Genomic DNA, 16,930 nt, shown 5'->3' on the forward strand with positions numbered 1-16,930 from the left:
CACAAGACAAGTTAAATACTGAGGAGTCCCAAATCTTCACTGAATTTACCTTGTGTGCCCACCCTGGGACAGGCCAGCCTTGGCAAAACCTTACAGGCAGCAGCACCTTACAGGCAGCAGCCTGTGATGGCCAGAAGCTGCCTCCTCCCACCAAGGGGGGGAGAGTCAATTCTCCTCCAAAGCATTTCTTAAATATCAGTTCTGCCAAAGGCTGCTGAAATATGTCTTTCCCCTGTAAGTAATTAGCACTGCCCAGGCACAGATGGAGAAATGACACCTTGCAATGGTATCATGAACCACGTCACTGATTTGCTTTGTGACCTCCAACTGGGTTAACTTTTCCTCACAGAGGTCCTGCTGCGAGGCAGGGGCGTCTGCCAAGCGCTTGGAGAAGCCCGGCCACCAGCAGCACAGCGGCAGGGCTGAGCAGACCCGTCTGCCCGAAGCTTGCCATCAGCCCCATCCCTCGTGTTCACACACCTTGACGCTGCCAGCACTGGCACGGCGGCTGCATTCACCTGCCACACAAACCTCTTCTCCTTTACTTCTTCTGTGTCCTGGAGGCCAGCTTCCCTCTGCTCGTGTCAAGGAGGCAGCGCCGGGCCAGCTCTCTGAACGCTGTAACCGGCACACGCCAGCAAGCTGCGAACAAGTCCTGTGCACCCAGCGGGTCTGAAAGGAAGGGAAAAAGAAAGGCCTTGAGGCAGCAGCTACGTACTGAAGGCAGAGGAGAGAAGTAGGCTGGAGCTTCCAGTGGAAGAAGCTGACAGAGAAGCAACAGCAGCACTCAGGGCCTTACTTGGCCAGCAAAGCTCTGAATAAAATAAACATGCTGCTCCACCTTGCAGCCAAACCCATCCCTCACGTTTTCCCCTTACCTCCCAGATGGGCCTCCCAGGAGAAATAAGATCCAGCTCAGACCGTTCGGAAGCCTTGGCTTCCACTGTCTTTGAGCTGTGATCACCTCAGAACCGTCAGTCTTCAGGCTCAAGGGCCACAGCAACAACACGGAGCAATGGAGGATGCTGCCCTGGTGCACGGTGCCCATGCAGGCGCACACGCCACTGAAGGACTTCCCAGGACATCAGGTCAAAGCGCCGACAGCACAGACAGCACCACCTCATAACCAATCCTCATCATAAATGATAAAACTCTCTCCACCAAGCAGCTCAGCTTCTCAAATCTCTCATTCTGCTCCTACTGAAGGCTGTTCCATGTCCTAGCACCACAGCAGATGGGAAACACCTGATTTCAAACCTCCATCCTCACTGGTCTTATGCCACCTTCACCTTTTAGTTTTCAGAGCTCTTCCTCTCTCCTGTCCATTCAGAAGAAAAGGGATTAAAAAAAATTTGCTCTCCTGCAAGTCATATACCTCAGTACACCTACAGAGGTCTCCTTTCAGGGAGCGATACTAAAGCCACGACCTGTTCTGTACCCCCACGGGCAGGGTCTGTGCCCTCCTCGCCCCAGGCACCAGCCCCCGAGGAAATCACCTCCCTCCTGCGGGGGCAGCTGGGCAGCCAGGCCCAGAGCCGCAGCCGCTTTCCAACGGGCGCAAGGCACAGGATGCCAAAGGGCAGCGTGCCGCGGGGAAGGAGGTGGAAAGGGGCTTAACAGAGCCCTGCAGAGCCCAGACACGGAATAACAAGCAGACTTTAACACCAGAATCTTTGGCCGAGTAAGGATTATAACTTTGCAGATAAGTGCAATCAATGCGTATGCACAAACATTTGCGGTCAGCAGTGCAACTCCATCCCCAGCTGAACAACCCGCCGGGTGCACGCGTTCAGATGCGCGCAGCACCATTCCTGCACAACTCGAAATCATTTCCCATAAAGCCACACAGACTCCGCTGGGCAGGGGCCAAGCAGCTACATAAAAAACGTCTATCCAGAGCGAGAGCTCTTCAGAGACGGTTCAGCATCTGGAGAGAGGAGGGGGTCTTGCTCCGAGAACGCCTGGAGAGCCCGACCTACCACGGCTAGCACCGCCCCGCGCAGCACGGCGTGCCGGGGGCCAGCGCTGCAGCCCAGGCAGGAGCATGGAGCATCGGCCAGAGCCCGCGGGGCAGCAGCTGGCCCTTCAGCATTTGCTTTTTAGCGAGGCCAGACTCGCAGTATTGTTGGTTACAAACAAAAGCCATCGCTGTTAGCATAGGCTTCTTCGTTTCCTTTTATTCTATCTCCACCCATGTCATGTAAATAAAGCTGCAGGCAGCTTCCTTCAAAGCACCAGGCCCGTGAGGACTGCGTTCAGCTCCAGGAGGGAGCACGGGCACGGCCAAGGTGAAGGCGCTACCTCCTTCCACCATGCCCCCAGGAAACCGAAGCTCCCAGCAAAAGGGAGCGAGCGCTTTGAGCAAAAAAAAGGTCACGGTGCCCTGCTCCTATTCCAGGCTCTGTAGCTTGGAAAAAAGAGCAGCCAGTTTTGTCACCAAGTGTCCTGGATGTCACCTGACCATGACAGGGAAGGAGAGAGAAATGCTTTCCTCCAGAATGCAAAGATGGAATTGGTTGAACTGGCTCCAATCAATTGTGCTGCAGCATCCGAGACGGTATTTTGATCCCAGTCCTATGAGACAGCACAAGGCCAGGCAAAGGCAGATTACGTGATCTCTCAAAGCTGCCTTTCACTACAGCACAAAACGTCCTCTGTGTTATTAGAGGACTTTTTGGGGCTGAATGAAATAACACTCTAAAGCTCTTGATTCCTACCTCAGGGCAGCCCAGCATCATTCCAGCCCATCCTTCTCCAGGGATGAGATTAAATATCAGAGGTGAATCGAAATGCAGTCAATCAGGCAAGGCAATCTGCCAAAGCAGCAAAAAGGAGACGTGGAGGGAAGAGAAGGGTACCTGGGTACTGGAGTGACCTGTTTAAGCACTGCCCATAGATGCTGAGCTGCTGGCTCTCTCCCAGGCTCTGAGGGATGGAGGAAGGGAATACAGAAACGGGAAGCTTCCTCTTACCTTGGAAGATGGGGACAAACACCCGTCACTTCTCAAGCACCAGCTGTGCTCTAAGAAAGGGGCAGTCGGCTGGAAGAGCTGCAGACAGCACAAGGCTAGTCCAGCCTGGATCTGAGAGCTGGGCCCTGGCAATGATCTAGAGAGGAGAACGAGGCTCAAGCAGCTGTACTGTCTCAGGAACTGAGGAAAATGCACCCCTCTCAGCCCAAAAGGGACTTTAGGAAGTCCCAGCCCATGAGACCGGATTTCTCTCTCAGAGCAGAGGTGCAAAGATCAGGCCTCCAGCCCCTGGGCCTCGATGGGTGCCTGCACACCACACGTTTCCACTTTGAAACAGCAGTAACACAGCCGGAGCCAGATCCCTTGGCCACAAAAGCACAGGCTGTTGAGGCTGGAAGCACGAGAGGCCGTTTTAGTGCCTCTGTATTTTACCTGCATTATGCCAAAGACAGCTGGAGCCTGGGAACAATTCTCCTTGTGCTACCACGTCAGAGCCCAGCTTCAGACAGAGCTCCGCTGTGCGCCGGTGCCCCGCTCAGGCAGGGAACAGGCCTCGCTCTCCTAACGGCAGCTGCCTGCACCAGGCACTCGCGTGACCGCGAGCCACGGCATCCGTGCTCTGGCAAGGAGCTGCCAACGCTCAGAGAGCCGGCTGACTGCAGAAAGCACTGCAGGGCCTCTGTCGGGGGTGCCTGAAACCCGAACCACTCAGAAATCCCATGCCGTCAGGGTGCGAGGTCAGGGAGCGCAGGTCGAGGGTCTCAGAAACGGGCAGCTCGGCACCGACTGCAGCTTCGCAGCACGTGGCAGCAGGTGAACCGCAGCGGGAGGGGAGATGGGAAGGCGAAGCAGCGTGGCACCAGAAACTGTGCCGGAAGGATAGAAAAACCACACCAAGAACTGGAGAAGCGAGCTGTGGGTCTCAGAGGTGTCTATGCACTCACACACGCGCCGTTTCTTGGACTGTTTATCAGGTTCAGGAAGGAAGAGGGATCGGTCTGCCAGAAAGATCACAGATGCTGGGGCTGTCATATGATGCTCCCTGTAAGAAACAAAACCCACAGAGCGTACACACACAGATAAGAGAGGAAGATACAAGGAAAGCCTCGAAAACAGCAGAGGACACCCTAACCCCGCCCCAGGTAACCCTCTCCCAAGGGTGCTCAGCTCCCTTTGGGTAAAATACTTCCTTGTGCAAGTGCCCGGACATGCCAGATACCCCTTCCTCACTCCTAGGAGCTTTGACTCCAGGCGGTACAAAAATCAGCAGAGCCAATAAGGCCGCCATCAGCTACGGATCCAGCTAGAAACAGAGGAAGGCCTTGTCAGCGTAATGATCTTACCCTGGCTCAGGCAAGAGAGCTCATCTCTTATCCTGGCATTAAAACCCTACGCAATCTCTTTGCGCAGCCCTACCCTGCTTACAGCCACCACTGGAGGAGGGAAGAAAGCCCTCCGGCAGTCGCTAAGAGGACGTCAGGGCATGGCTGAGGCTTCCAGGCCTCCAAAAGCAGGGACACCCACAGCGGGGACTCTCATCACAGGAGCCATACAGCATCAGATGCTCTCTTGCTCTTGGTTTTTTAACTGCTTGCACATGAAGCCCAGATGGTTTTCAGAGTGAGGGAGAAGGGTGTGTTGCTTACACAAGCAATGCCATATTTCAGTAAATATCATATGCCATCCAGACATTTTGGAGCAGATCCAATTTCCGTTAGGCTCTGCTCAACTGGGGACCTGGCTCCTCCAGCAGACAGCAAACTCCATTTGTGCTCAGAGCATGTCCAAAACAGAGCCGTGTCTCAGGCAGACACATTTTGACCAGATGATCCTTGTTACACCTGGCACGAGGACAGGATTTCCAACGTGCAGCCATCCAGCCTCTGCTTCCAGGCTCCGCTCAGGCAGGAACAGCTCACTCTTCCTCGCGTATCGTTCCAAGGACAGACCTATCCTTGGCACAAAAGTCCAAACCCTTTTAAAAGGTGGTCTCCCCAGTGCTGGCGACTGCTTGCTGCACAGGATGGAGCTCGCTAGGACGTCTCTGGGACCAAACCGCTGTGAATAACAGAGCACACCTGACAAACCACCCCTGGACAGCACAGCTCCGCCTTCCGAGTCCTCCAGCACAGCAGAACAGGAGGCTCGGCAGCCACACGAGCTGCGAGGGGTTCGGCTGATGCCAGCAGGAGATGCAGATCACAGAACGGTTTGGGTTGGCAGGGACCCCAAAACCCACCCCTTCCACCGCGGGCAGGGTCACCTCCGCCAGCCCAGGCTGGGTCTCCAACAGCCCGAACAAAGACACCGAACGGCTGAAGCACGGGGGCTGTTGTGCCTGCACAGCCCTAGCCGGGGGTGCGGCACCGCCTCCGGCCCACAGCCAGCACCCACGGGCTCCAGGGCAGCTCTCGTACCCCGGGATGCGCGTTTTTAGTGAGAGAACTAGCAGAAACACACGGAAAGGACTCCAGGAAACAGCGATAATAGGCAGGGATGGCAAAGATTTGTTTCTCCTTGGTGACATTTTGACAGCAAGAGACAGTCCCCGTCTCTGCAGCCCCGTCAACTCCTCAGACGAGGAGCCAAGGCACGCATCCAGACTGCCTGTGCAGCAAGAAGGACCAGCAAGAACTCACAGGCGTAGGGTAACAAGGAAAACTCAAGCCGTGAATGTTCTCAGTCACGCAGGGAGCTGTCGCAGCCGGCCATCGCCGCCCTGCCCAGCAGCTCCCTCCCTCAGAAAGGCAGGAGGAAGGCAGGAGGGCCAAGAAGTCCCCTGGCTGTAGCCACCTACCTGGAATGCATGGCAGGGATGCATTTAAACACGTCTGACTTGGACTGCCCGTGATCCAGGGTGCCCCGAAGAGTCCACACAAGCACAGCAAGGACCTTTTTTTAAAAGGCACGTGCCTGAAGGGCTATGGAGTTTGTTTCTGTCACTGAATTTTTCCCCTTAAGCTGTACGTAGCCATTTCTTCGGTTCCAGGATGTTTTGACTCCTTGGGAATGATGAAATCGAACTTGTGCTGAGCAGAGAGGAAGGACCAGGCTCAGAGGTCTGAGCTAGGAGGCCTTGGCTCTGCCTCGAGTGCCCTTGGGCTCCCTGGAAGTCACTTCTCTCTGCATCGCTTTGCTCCCCTCGTCCACTGCCTGGCTCCTTGCTCGTGTTTCCACTGTCGAACACGAGGCCGCTGCTCAGGTGCACAACCCCTGCCTAGTAGGCTTCAGGATCTTACGCCGGCCAAGACAAACAAGAGCTCTGAGCATTTCTTGCAGGCTTGCTCTTCAGCCAAACTCACTTTTTCAGGGCACAGCACCCAAATACATGAGGGAGGCCCTTAACCTACCGCAGGGCAAATGTGACAAGGAAACAGCAGCAGAAGGGGAAAAATCAACGGAAACAGCGGGAATCATTCTCCCCTAAAAAAACAAGCTGTGCTTTCTCTGACCAGAACTTCAGTGCTTACAGAAAGCACGGCCTATCTTCCACGCAGTTTTACTCACACCCTTCCCTTCAAAATCCAGCAAAAGCCTTGCAGGCTCAGCAAAGGGAGTGCAGATGTCTGTTTCCCTGGCAAAGATCAGGAGCTGAAAGCCAGGCTCCCCTCCTACAGCCCACCTGCGTGGCACACACCACAGTGGATGACTTCTTCAGTTCAAACCAAACCAGAGACCCAATCCCTTCTCTGGCATTTCTTTAGGCCACAGAAGCCAAAAATGAGTATTTCCACGAAACGGGATGGTGTGGGTTTAACACGAAAACCAGCGAGCACGTTTTATTCCACTCGAGCAGTGTCTGTAGCGGGGGGTTGCCAGCGCTAACATCCCGGTCATGGCACAAGCTGGAGCGGCTGCGCCGCCGCTTCCTCCTCGCGCGCATCTGCTGGGCCAAACCAGGAGGTTGGTGCTGATAAAGCCCCAGCAAGTGCCTGCTGAGCCTGTTCCTGCCTTTGTAAGGAGCACTAACCTCAAGCCTGCCAGGGCCCCTCTAGCTCACGTTTCCTCTTTTGTGACTCCCCTGTGACTCCCTGCCCCACTGCTGCGTGGCCTTCCCCTGCCCAGCCCTCCCGGACCCCCCCTGCCTTCGCCCCAGCGCAGCGGCCAAGCTCCCACACCAGAGCCGACAGCTCAGTCAGACTACAGCCCCAGAGGACGGCTGCTCTCTGGTAGCAAAGGAGGTTATTTAAAAAAAACGGAAGCGGCCATCAAATACACAAGCTCCAGGCAGGTAGGCTCAGCCCACGAGCACAGGAAGCCACAAGCCCCGTTTTTAGTTACCGCACCGCAGAGAGTACATAACCACCCCTACCTCAAGGAGGAACAAACCAAAAAAAAAGGCTCTTAAATCAGCCCAGTTGGTCACATATTCCTAAAAGACTCGGATAAGTTGTAACCTTGAGCTTTGTGGCACGCACATCAGGGAGCTGCGGGGCAGCTCTCTGGTTACTTCCACGGCTTTCTCAGCACCCCGGGAGCTGGTGCTGGTGCTGCTTGGACACTTTGCTCGGTCCTTTTGTGAGCTCCGCACGTCTGCGTACATGGCTCCCACGTTTACTTGTTCGTGCTGCCTATCTTGGTATGCTACAGCAATTTCCCAGTCTAATCACATGCCTTGTTGCATTACCACACCAGTGATAGCTGGTTGAACCACACACCACATCCTTGCAATTACTTCTATTACTCACAATTGACTTATTTATTAAATTTCAGCTTGCTGGGCCTTGCCAGAAGATGAGCAAGATCCCCGTCACCCCTCCTTGCTGTTGATCAGAGTGGCCGAGGGCAGGTGAGTAGGCCGCGAGGTTGAGCTGTGGAACAGCCCCAGCAGTTTTGCAAGCGCTTGCTTTCTCCGGCAGCCGAGTTCCCTCGCATCAAAACACCAGGACTTGAGCCCCGGGAAGTAAACTCCTGAATTGCAAGAGAAATCAAAAGGGAAAGTAGATGCAAATGAAGCCTAAATTAATTTGTGATTTTAAAGCACCCAAACAAATATTTCCCAAGGCTTGCTTGCAGCGTGATGCCAGCTGCAGTTCCTGCATGCGGGCGTACCTCTGCACCCACCCTCACTTGCGGATCTGCTAAACAGCAATCCCTGACAAAAGCAGCCAAGTGCCTCTAGAGCAAGTAACTGCTGCTTGTGGGGGATTTCCTAGGCTTGGAACAAACAGCCTGACGGTTCCTGGCTGCTTCAGAGGCCCAACCCACCATCTTGTGCCTCACAAACACTCCTCTGACAAAAGACTTTGACTCCTTGCTTTCAAAGGGGAACAAACAGAAGGCAAGTTCAGACAAGGCTCGTGGCTGCTTGCCCAGCCAGGCCTCAGCTAGTCCTTCATAGTAAATATTTGTTCTTAATTACAGTGCCGTTTGCCCCAGGAGCTTGCCCACAATCTGGAGGAGGGAGGGGGATTATGTTGTTGATAGGTAAATAATAGCTCTTTCATCCAGAGCACCCAGAGCATTTTCCAAAGATGAAAGCCTCCTGAATACTTGCCCCATGGCTGAGGGTGAAGGTTTAAAATCTTTGTCCCACTCTGGGGCACGCTAGGAACTCCCACCAGCTTCAGGGAGCTCCACCAAGCCAGCCAGGCAGAGCGCTACGTGCCAGGGCCCCGCGCGGCGAGGACACACGGGAGCAGCAGCACGGAGCTGCTCCGCCAGCACCCCCTCCTTGCCCCACCAAGGCATCGATGCCGAGGGGCTGAAGTTCCGGGGAGTAAATCTGCGGCGGAGCCGGGAAGAAACTCCTTCCTCCTGGCCGAAGGGCCCACTTGTGCCCAGCAGACAGCCCTGCTGTGCTTTTTCGGGGCCAGATCCTGCAGGACAGCCCCCAAGGGCCTGCAGCATCTCCAGGAGAAGAGCAAGGCGCTGCCCAAACACGGGGCGGCCACATGAAGCAACCCCACAGCGACGTGCGGGAAGCAGCCAGTTCCCACTGTCCCAAAAAGCTGACAAGGTCGAGTTTTGATCTCCCTGCACTCGGCTTCAAAATATCAAAAATGCAAGTATTTATCAGCAAGACAAAGGGTAACGTCAGCAGGACGGCCGACCTCTGCTGTGTGAGCAAGGGGTGAGAAGTGGCGTCCTCCCTCCCACCCACCCACCCCGAGGAAAGCCCTGAGTTAAGCCCCAAGCTGCCTCCCAACAACGCATGCACTCCCCTTCTCCCCCAGCTCGCAGCGTCACCACAAAGGCACCCAGCATCTCAGCCCCAGAACACATTACCCAGTTCTTCCATAAGGAAATTAAAAAAATAAAGCAGCCCAAGCAGTCAAACCCAGCGTCTATCCATGCCACGGGTCCTACGTTCCTCACCCACTGAGTGCAGCCAAGCCCGGAGCAGACAGCCTGGTAGCACCAGACGGGAGCCTCCAAAGAGCAGGCCCTGAGCTTCCAGGGGAAAGCCGTAGGTGCAGAAGCCCAACACTGCAATATTTAAAAACCCAAGAAACTGCGCTCCTTTCCTCCCACATTCAGCCTGTGGCTCACGAGAGGCTTGTTCAGGCCCCAGCTAGGCTGGAGCACTACGGAGATGCTGCTGCACCTGTAACGCAAACCCTCCGGCACCATCTCTGCTGCTCTCCCCCTCCGTGTCTTACCATTTCCAAGCACATTTGCTGAGCTTGGTTTTCTTCCTCTTTTCCAAATGCCACCGAGCCTCTTATTTCTTTCTTTAACCTCTGCTTAAAAAAAAAAAACAAAAAAAAACACCTCTCTCCCCTCAGCTGTAATGGACTAGCCTGGAATCTGTTGCCAGCATACAAACAAATATATATTTTTACAGTTCCTTTCTAGCGACATTAATTCATCTTTCTCTACTGTAATATTTGAATCATTTGGCATTTTCCTCCTCTTAACCAAGGCCTTTGAGTTCCTGGACAGAGATTTAATTAAGCCTCTGAACACCCCCAGCCCAATATCCCCTACGAACACCCTCACAGGGAGCTGGAGTTTTGCAGTATCTGCAATCAGCAGTAGCGCAAGCAGTGTGAGAGGGAGAGCTTTGCCGCGTACATCCTCCCCGCTGCTGAATTACCCCTTCGGTTCGGGGACTGCCAGGCCCCAGCCCCAGCCCTGCTTTTTCACACAAAGTGAAAAACTCAGGAGCAGTTAAGATAAATGTTTTTTGTTGGATGATGTTTAGCGACGGGCTGCGCTGGGGCTACTGGACCAGAAATGTAACCGGTGTCAAGTCTCGCCTCTGGCCCGTGGCTACGTCCTACCTTCCTGAACATCTTTGTTACATCCCTCGGATGTTTACTTTGCTTCCTGCCACTGAGTTTGTCAGCCAGGCTTCCTTGCCATTACGGTAGTCATAAGGTACATGGTTAGGGGTACATTTTACGGTGTGCCTAAACAGGCAGTTAATCTTATAAACCTATGTCTATCTCCAGCCTATATAGGTTAAGACTCATAAAGAAACAGAACATTTAGGACCAGAAGTCAACAAGGAGGGAAGTTCTGAACAGCCACTTTCATTACAACCTTTTGCTTATTCCTGACTGAGGCCAAGCCCTTAACACAGCAGTCGGCCGCAAGCCCCAGACCTCGCCTACATCCTCCACCTGTCAGAGGAAAAAGTACCTTAAAACCAAAAGCATCATCGGGTTTCTGCTGCTCACCCAGACTCTCACTCTCCTGAGCAGCCCTGAGCCTCCCAAACCCATATCAGCAGCTTACGGCCTTGTCAAGGTGGAAGAACGTGGTCTTGGCTTTCTCCTTTTGAACGCACTGGGTGCTGAGGGGGAAAGCAGCAGGCACCATAAGCAAGTTTACACACAAAGGGTTGAAACCGAAAGAAAAAGCATTCCAGCAAAAACAAATGACTTCCAGATTAATGCTTTTTCCTGTCCTGATACAGGACAAACAATCTTAAAGCGCTAGCAAGGAGCTGTTTCTCCTAACTCCGTTCTCTCACACCTGCTGAACGCTTCTGGGGAAGCAGGGAGCGGGGCTGTACAGGTCTCTCGCAAAGCCTGGCAGCCTGAGAAGAGCAGAAATAGCTGAAAAGCCCTGGAAGGGCAGTAACAGCAACCAGCGACTTCTTGAATGAACTCGCCTTGAGACCAAAGCAAAAAGCCCTGGCTCTTGATCCTTACAATCCCCCAAAATAATAAGAGGAAGGATGCACATACATCTAAGGCAATTTATTCAAAGTTCAGGTGCGCACCCCCTTACCTTTGGCAACGCACATCATAAATATTCACTAGGGAATGGAGCAGGACAGGGGAGACCGGGAGACACTACACACGGTGTGAGTCACAGCAAGCCGTGGCAGAGGATTCATTAACTGGATTCAGGTGATCCTATTAGCTTCGCAATTGCTTCACATCAGGCTGTAGAGTAATTAGGGCTGCAATTCAGAAGGATTTACCAGAACATTTTTTTTATTAAAGCACGGTTGTTAATCAGCCTGACTAAAGTCTTCAGAACTATTAGCCTGCTGCACAGGAGTCATAATTACTTCATCCACTTGGGAAGAAGGGCATCAAAGAAACCACCTGGGATTGTCTACAAGCTTAGAGGAGCAAAGACAACCCGTGGAATTCAGTGGGGCATCTCCCTTTACCGTCACCACAGGCTTTTGATCAGGTTTCCAAGCAGAGCATTTGGGAGGCCAGCAGAGAACACAGAAACATCAGGCCTACCTAGGAAGGATCTGCCATCGGAAAATACAGCCAGGCACCACCCAGATGTATTTATTAGTTGACTCAGAGTTACTGCCTAAGTCCTAATCGCTGCCTAAAAGTTTAGTGGTCCACCTGAATTACACGATCTCTATCTGCTGAGGATGTTTGGCCGCCCCGCAGCACCTCACCGAGGCAGAGCCCACGCTTCCCCTCGGGAAGGCGGCTGCAGGCAGCAAAAGGGCAACGTCTGCTAACGGAGCAGGGGAGCACCACCGACCCCAAACTCCCAGAGCTCGTCCAGCCTTGGGAATGGAGTGTGGCACCTCCGGTCCCCGACCTCGCGGCCACCAGGCGACCAACGTTAACCAAGGCAGACAGTTTGTCAACAGTCTAAAGGGAAGTTCAGAAAGGAGAACATGAGAAAAGAACAACTAGAAATACACACGTCCACCCAGGCTGCGGGGACACGGAAATAACATCAGGGCAGTAACAAGCAGCCTGCCATCACCGCTGGCACTGGAAGGGAGGAGATCTGCTTGTAACTACCAGGCACCTTCAGAAGAAATATCTGGAGTTTTCGCTCTCCGGAGGGCGGAGGCTGATGCATTTTGTTTTGCCCAGGCTCTCCAAATAACTGATTTGATGCTCCCTGTACTGCCTTGCCCAAGCCTGGTCCTGTGGAAAGCATGTGGTGGACCTCCGACGGAGTATTCCTCAGAAACCCTGTTCAAATGCATGGCAGAGAAGACAGAAGGGAGATCCAGGCCAGTGCAGGAACGCGATTCTGAAGCCATACCCTTGGTTTTAACATACAGGTGAAATGGAAGTGTTAAATACCTTACTGCTCCAAGTGCAGAGGATGGGGAGATTTTGCCAGCTCCCCCTCCCTGAGCACACGTGTCCTACAGGGAAGGGATTCACTCCAGCCAGAACTTGGGTTCATTTCCCCAGTCTTGTGGGCTTTCCTGAGACAGTGAGCTGGGAAAAAGAGAAGCCATCCACTCCTCTCAGACGGTTTGGGTTATGTCCTGAAGTGAGTGCCATCATTCCACTGATGTCACGGGAGCCTGTACGGTGTCTAAACCTGGCACAGGTTTTACATCGTTAGCCTCCTACAGCAACTAGCACAGGGCTAATGATCTCATGTAAATAATTGAACATAAAATCAGGGTTGGCAGTTGACAGAAGAAGAGAGTTGGCCAGAACAGCTCACAGTGACAGTTTGTTCTTCCCTTGCCCTAATCCAAGCTGCAGAGGTGAGAAGTGCTGCCTCGCCAGGCAGGGACCCCTCCGCATCTCAGCACAGAAGACAAGGACCCTCCCGAAATCCCTGCCCAACCAACCCACCTGCAAACTGCCTGACCTGAGGGGATAACTGCCTGGCTCCGACCTGCTGGCAACCCTACAGAAGCAGGTAAGAGAAAGCAAAAAGGCACTCCGAAAGCTTCCGAACTCTTTTCCAAATTGAGCAGTAATAATAAATACAGATAAGATCTTCCTAAGCCATCGATACTGACATTAACTAAACATTTTGCTCCTTTACAACTGGACAGTAGAGCTGGGAGAAGTTGGGCCAAGTGCTCACGGGATTTAGCTCCTTTCTCAGTTCACATATTAGCCGTGAGCAGACTCCATCTGTGGTGACTGCACTCGTTATGCTCAGTTATGCAGTATGTGCTCTAGGTGAGCATATTTAAGCTAACAGATAATTCACAAGTGATTTCTTCTTGTCACCAAATGGCACGGTGACTTCCAAGTCCAAGATCACCTAAATTGCCTACTGAATTTGTATTCCAAGTGGAGACATCCTTACAGGATTTGGTTTTCTAGGCGCTGCTTATGGGATACCTCAGTATTCATTGAGGAGAACTTCCTCAGTCGCTTAAGATCTAGGCCACATTTCTCTTTAATTTTAAATCTGAAAGTCATGCAAAGAGTTTCCAAATTACCGACTCACATTCCACAAACACTGCTGAGAATAAACTACTAACGTTCCCATGGGACTCCTGAGAAGTCCTGGACGCACAGCCAGCAGCTCTGTGCGCTGTGTCCCTTTGAAACCTTTTCGACCCTCCTCACCTCCCCAAGGCTTCATTGAGCTTCGCTGGACATTAACACAGAAGTTATACATTTCCTTTTCTAGTACATCACACCAATTGATACTTGATTCACAGATCCTCCAGGCCTACAAGGCTTCGTGTTCTTAAGGAACAATGCCTCCAAAATGAAGCACTGTTTGTGGTTTCTTGTTTACACTTCCATTTTCTGCAGTCATGGTTTGCATCTTTTTTTTTTTCCTGCAAAGCAAGAAACAGTTTCAATTAATGAAATACAGATTCCTGTACATATTCCCTACAGGGACAGAGGTAGAACAAAAAGATGCACATGGGTTATAGCCTGTTTCCTTTTCAGATTTAAGTGACTCCTTAAAACCCCTCGCACAGAAGATACCTGTCTCCTAGTAGGTGCAGCGGAAGCAGCGAAAGAGGAGACGCTGAGTCCCAGCAGTGACTCGAGTGCCACGACGCTTGCTAAAAGCAGCGGGCCTTTATCAGAAAGACCTGCCAGAAGCAGAACCACCCATTCCTCTCAGTCCACGTCTGCAGGAAACGTGATAATTTTGATATTTTTTAAAACCAAATATAAATAAGGATACTGGACTTGCCAGCTCATTATTTCACGACAGCCCTGCCACAGGGGTGCTGCCTGCAATCGTGTCCCCGCTAACTGTGGCGGTGAAGACCGGGGAAGGAGAACGATTGCACTCACCCTAAATTGGTTCTTGCTGCTTATTTTGGAGAAACACACCTGAAATCCCATTTAGAGCCAGGCAAGACAAAGACACGTGAACTAGAAGTAGCCTGTGTTCTCCATTTAAAGCTTTGCTCTGCTCCCCGGGAGCATCTGACTGCAGGTGATTGAAACCACCTCTTTGGTTGTGTTTGGTGCTTTGGATTCCTGTCCACGGCCAGTGGTAGCCAAGCACATGACAAGAATCCCTGCCTTCCGCACCCTGCTCTGCCCAACACAGGAGTTCACCCCAAGCCCAGCACTGGGCACTCAGGGCATTCGATCAGGAAAGGCTTCTGCTTTCAGGAAACTGGTTACTTCCCCAAAGCTGCCCCGGTAACAAGTTTGATGAATGAAGAATGCCCTAAGGAGAACAGAGACAAGCGCGAGTTTGGTGCGGTGCGTCCTCCCCACCCTCCTCACAGCACACCAGTCCCTCCCAGTGCTGCCAAGAACATTCACCAGGGCTGCCCCAGAGCTGGAGCTGGGAGCTGGGCTGCCCTGTGTCCTGAAACTCCACCCTGAGATCCTCCTGCGTGCTCTGCATCCCCTCCGTGATGACTGCCAGCAGCTTCTTTCTTTGGGTCTTCCCACAGAGCAGGACGCTGCTGCCAGCCCTTCTCCAGGGGACACCTTCCCAGGTGGGGATGGGTGGCTGCAGGCCAGGACTTCACCAGCTGGGCAGCCTGGCACGACGCCTCACGCCTCTGCTTAGAGCAGGCCTTGGAGAAGAAGGCTGGGCCCACCAGGTTCTGGGGAAAGCTGGCTGGTTAGAAGCTCTGCTCGGTTCTTTTCCAGCTTCCTGGCGGTGGCTCAGCCCTGGGGCTGCTCACAGCCCACACAGGATGGACGTCCCCTTCCCTCCCTCTCCTGCCCGGCTGGGCTCCGGACTTCGCACAGCCGGCTGGCGGCACGGGGACTCCGCATCCCGCAGGGGAGCAGCTCTCAGCAGCTCACACGAAGCAGGTGTTCTCCAAGCCACCTTCTCTCCGCAGGAAGCCTACCTCTCGCTCCAGCGGCACAAAGCCCAGTGCCACCGGGGCTTTACAGGAATGCTGTCCCCTTTAGCCTGACAGCTCCTCAACTGCAGGGTGTCTGCTGCCTGTAAAGGGGGAAACAGCACGCGCTGGGACCTGGCTAGCAAAGGATCAACGTTCAAACATCCACGTTACAGCAGGACTCAGGGAGAAGTCTGACAGACAAGGGCAGGATTTGACCTGAGCGAGGGAGTGGAACACCTGCCGAGGAGGAGGAAACAACAAAGAGCAGCAAAATCCAGCAAGCCCGGAGACCAGGCAGAGCATTTCAGCAGAGACCCTGGAGCACCAGTGTCAGTGTTTCCAGACCTGACTGGCAACCAGGCAGGATTAAAGCTCCACTTATAAAATTACAAGGCTAATAGATGTTACGAGCACGTTACCAGGTGTCCTGACTTGCTGGAAGCACATCCCAGAAGACAGCAGAAGCAATTACAAGCACTCTGTGCACCATCCAGCTGCATCAACCACCCGTAGGCGCTACTCAGCGAGCCTTTATCAGTGTACGCTTAGCACAAAGGAGGATCTGATGCATCCACGCCACGGCACATGCCCTTTGAGACAGCCTTGCTTGCTGCCAGAGTTCATCTCAAACACAGCCGTTGAAAAGAGGAAAAAAAAGAAAAAAGAGAAAAAGAAAAGAGAAAAAAGAAAAGAGAAAAAAAGAAAAAGAAAAAAGCAGCTAGAGCCAAACTGTGCAGTATTTATAATAACATAGGTGTACTGTTTATAATGAAGTAGACATAACCTGCTACAGTGTCAAGAAGACAGCAAAGAAAACCATTTAGGTAAGCAGTGGAAGTCCACATGGCATGACTCTTCTGCTGTCCTTCAGCAAAAAATCAACCATCTTGGGAGGGCCAGAAACAGAAGTGGGAAACTAAAACATGGATGGGCTGAAAGGTCTCGTCGTAATACATGCCTAGAATGGGGAACTACTGTATCGTTCTTCTTAGGACAAGGCTGGTGAGATCTCCTGCCCACGCTGGACCACCTAGAAGGGACAGAAGTCTAAGCAGCAGCAGGGGGTTCGTGCATCACCTTTGCTTCCCAACCTTGGTCTAAGACAAAGCCTGTAAAGCTTCTGAAGGAAGAAGTGATCAACCCAGAGCTGGGCAACACATAAAACAGCACCACAACCAAGCACCTGTGAGCAGGACAGGTAGTAAAAAGCCAGATGAGTCCAAACCCACAAGGACATGACGGCATTTTCCAGGAACTTGCAACACCGCCTTCAGGGTGGGGATGAGCAACCCGTGTCCCTGCCTCGTTGCACTGCAGTCACTCGCATGGTTGCCGGCCCATGCTGGAGCATCAGCTCCACGTGTACGTGGGGGTAGGGACCCTCACGCACCCTGTAAAGGCCATTACACTTCCCACAGGCATGCACGAGCTCACCCTGCTAGCAAAGGAAGCACACAGAGGCACCGCAGGCTCTGTGCCGGGCGCCACGATTTGGACAAGACAGAAGGCACCTCCTCATTTTAACAGGCTGTCT

At 52.9% G+C, this 16,930-nt stretch overlaps 1 protein-coding gene across 1 annotated transcript in view; it reads right to left on the minus strand.

The window, feature by feature from the left end:
* Positions 1-16,930, minus strand: part of LOC308200551 (uncharacterized protein) — a 293,039-nt gene that overhangs the window by 269,096 nt on the left and 7,013 nt on the right. Inside the window, exon 2 of the mRNA XM_080606455.1 lies at positions 481-672. The gene's annotated coding sequence lies outside the window, so the exon portion shown is untranslated. The remainder of the gene's footprint in view (positions 1-480; positions 673-16,930) is intronic.

Source organism: Anser brachyrhynchus, assembly GCF_964034855.1.
Source record: "Anser brachyrhynchus genome assembly, chromosome: 10".
Classification (NCBI taxonomy): Eukaryota; Metazoa; Chordata; class Aves; order Anseriformes; family Anatidae; genus Anser; species Anser brachyrhynchus.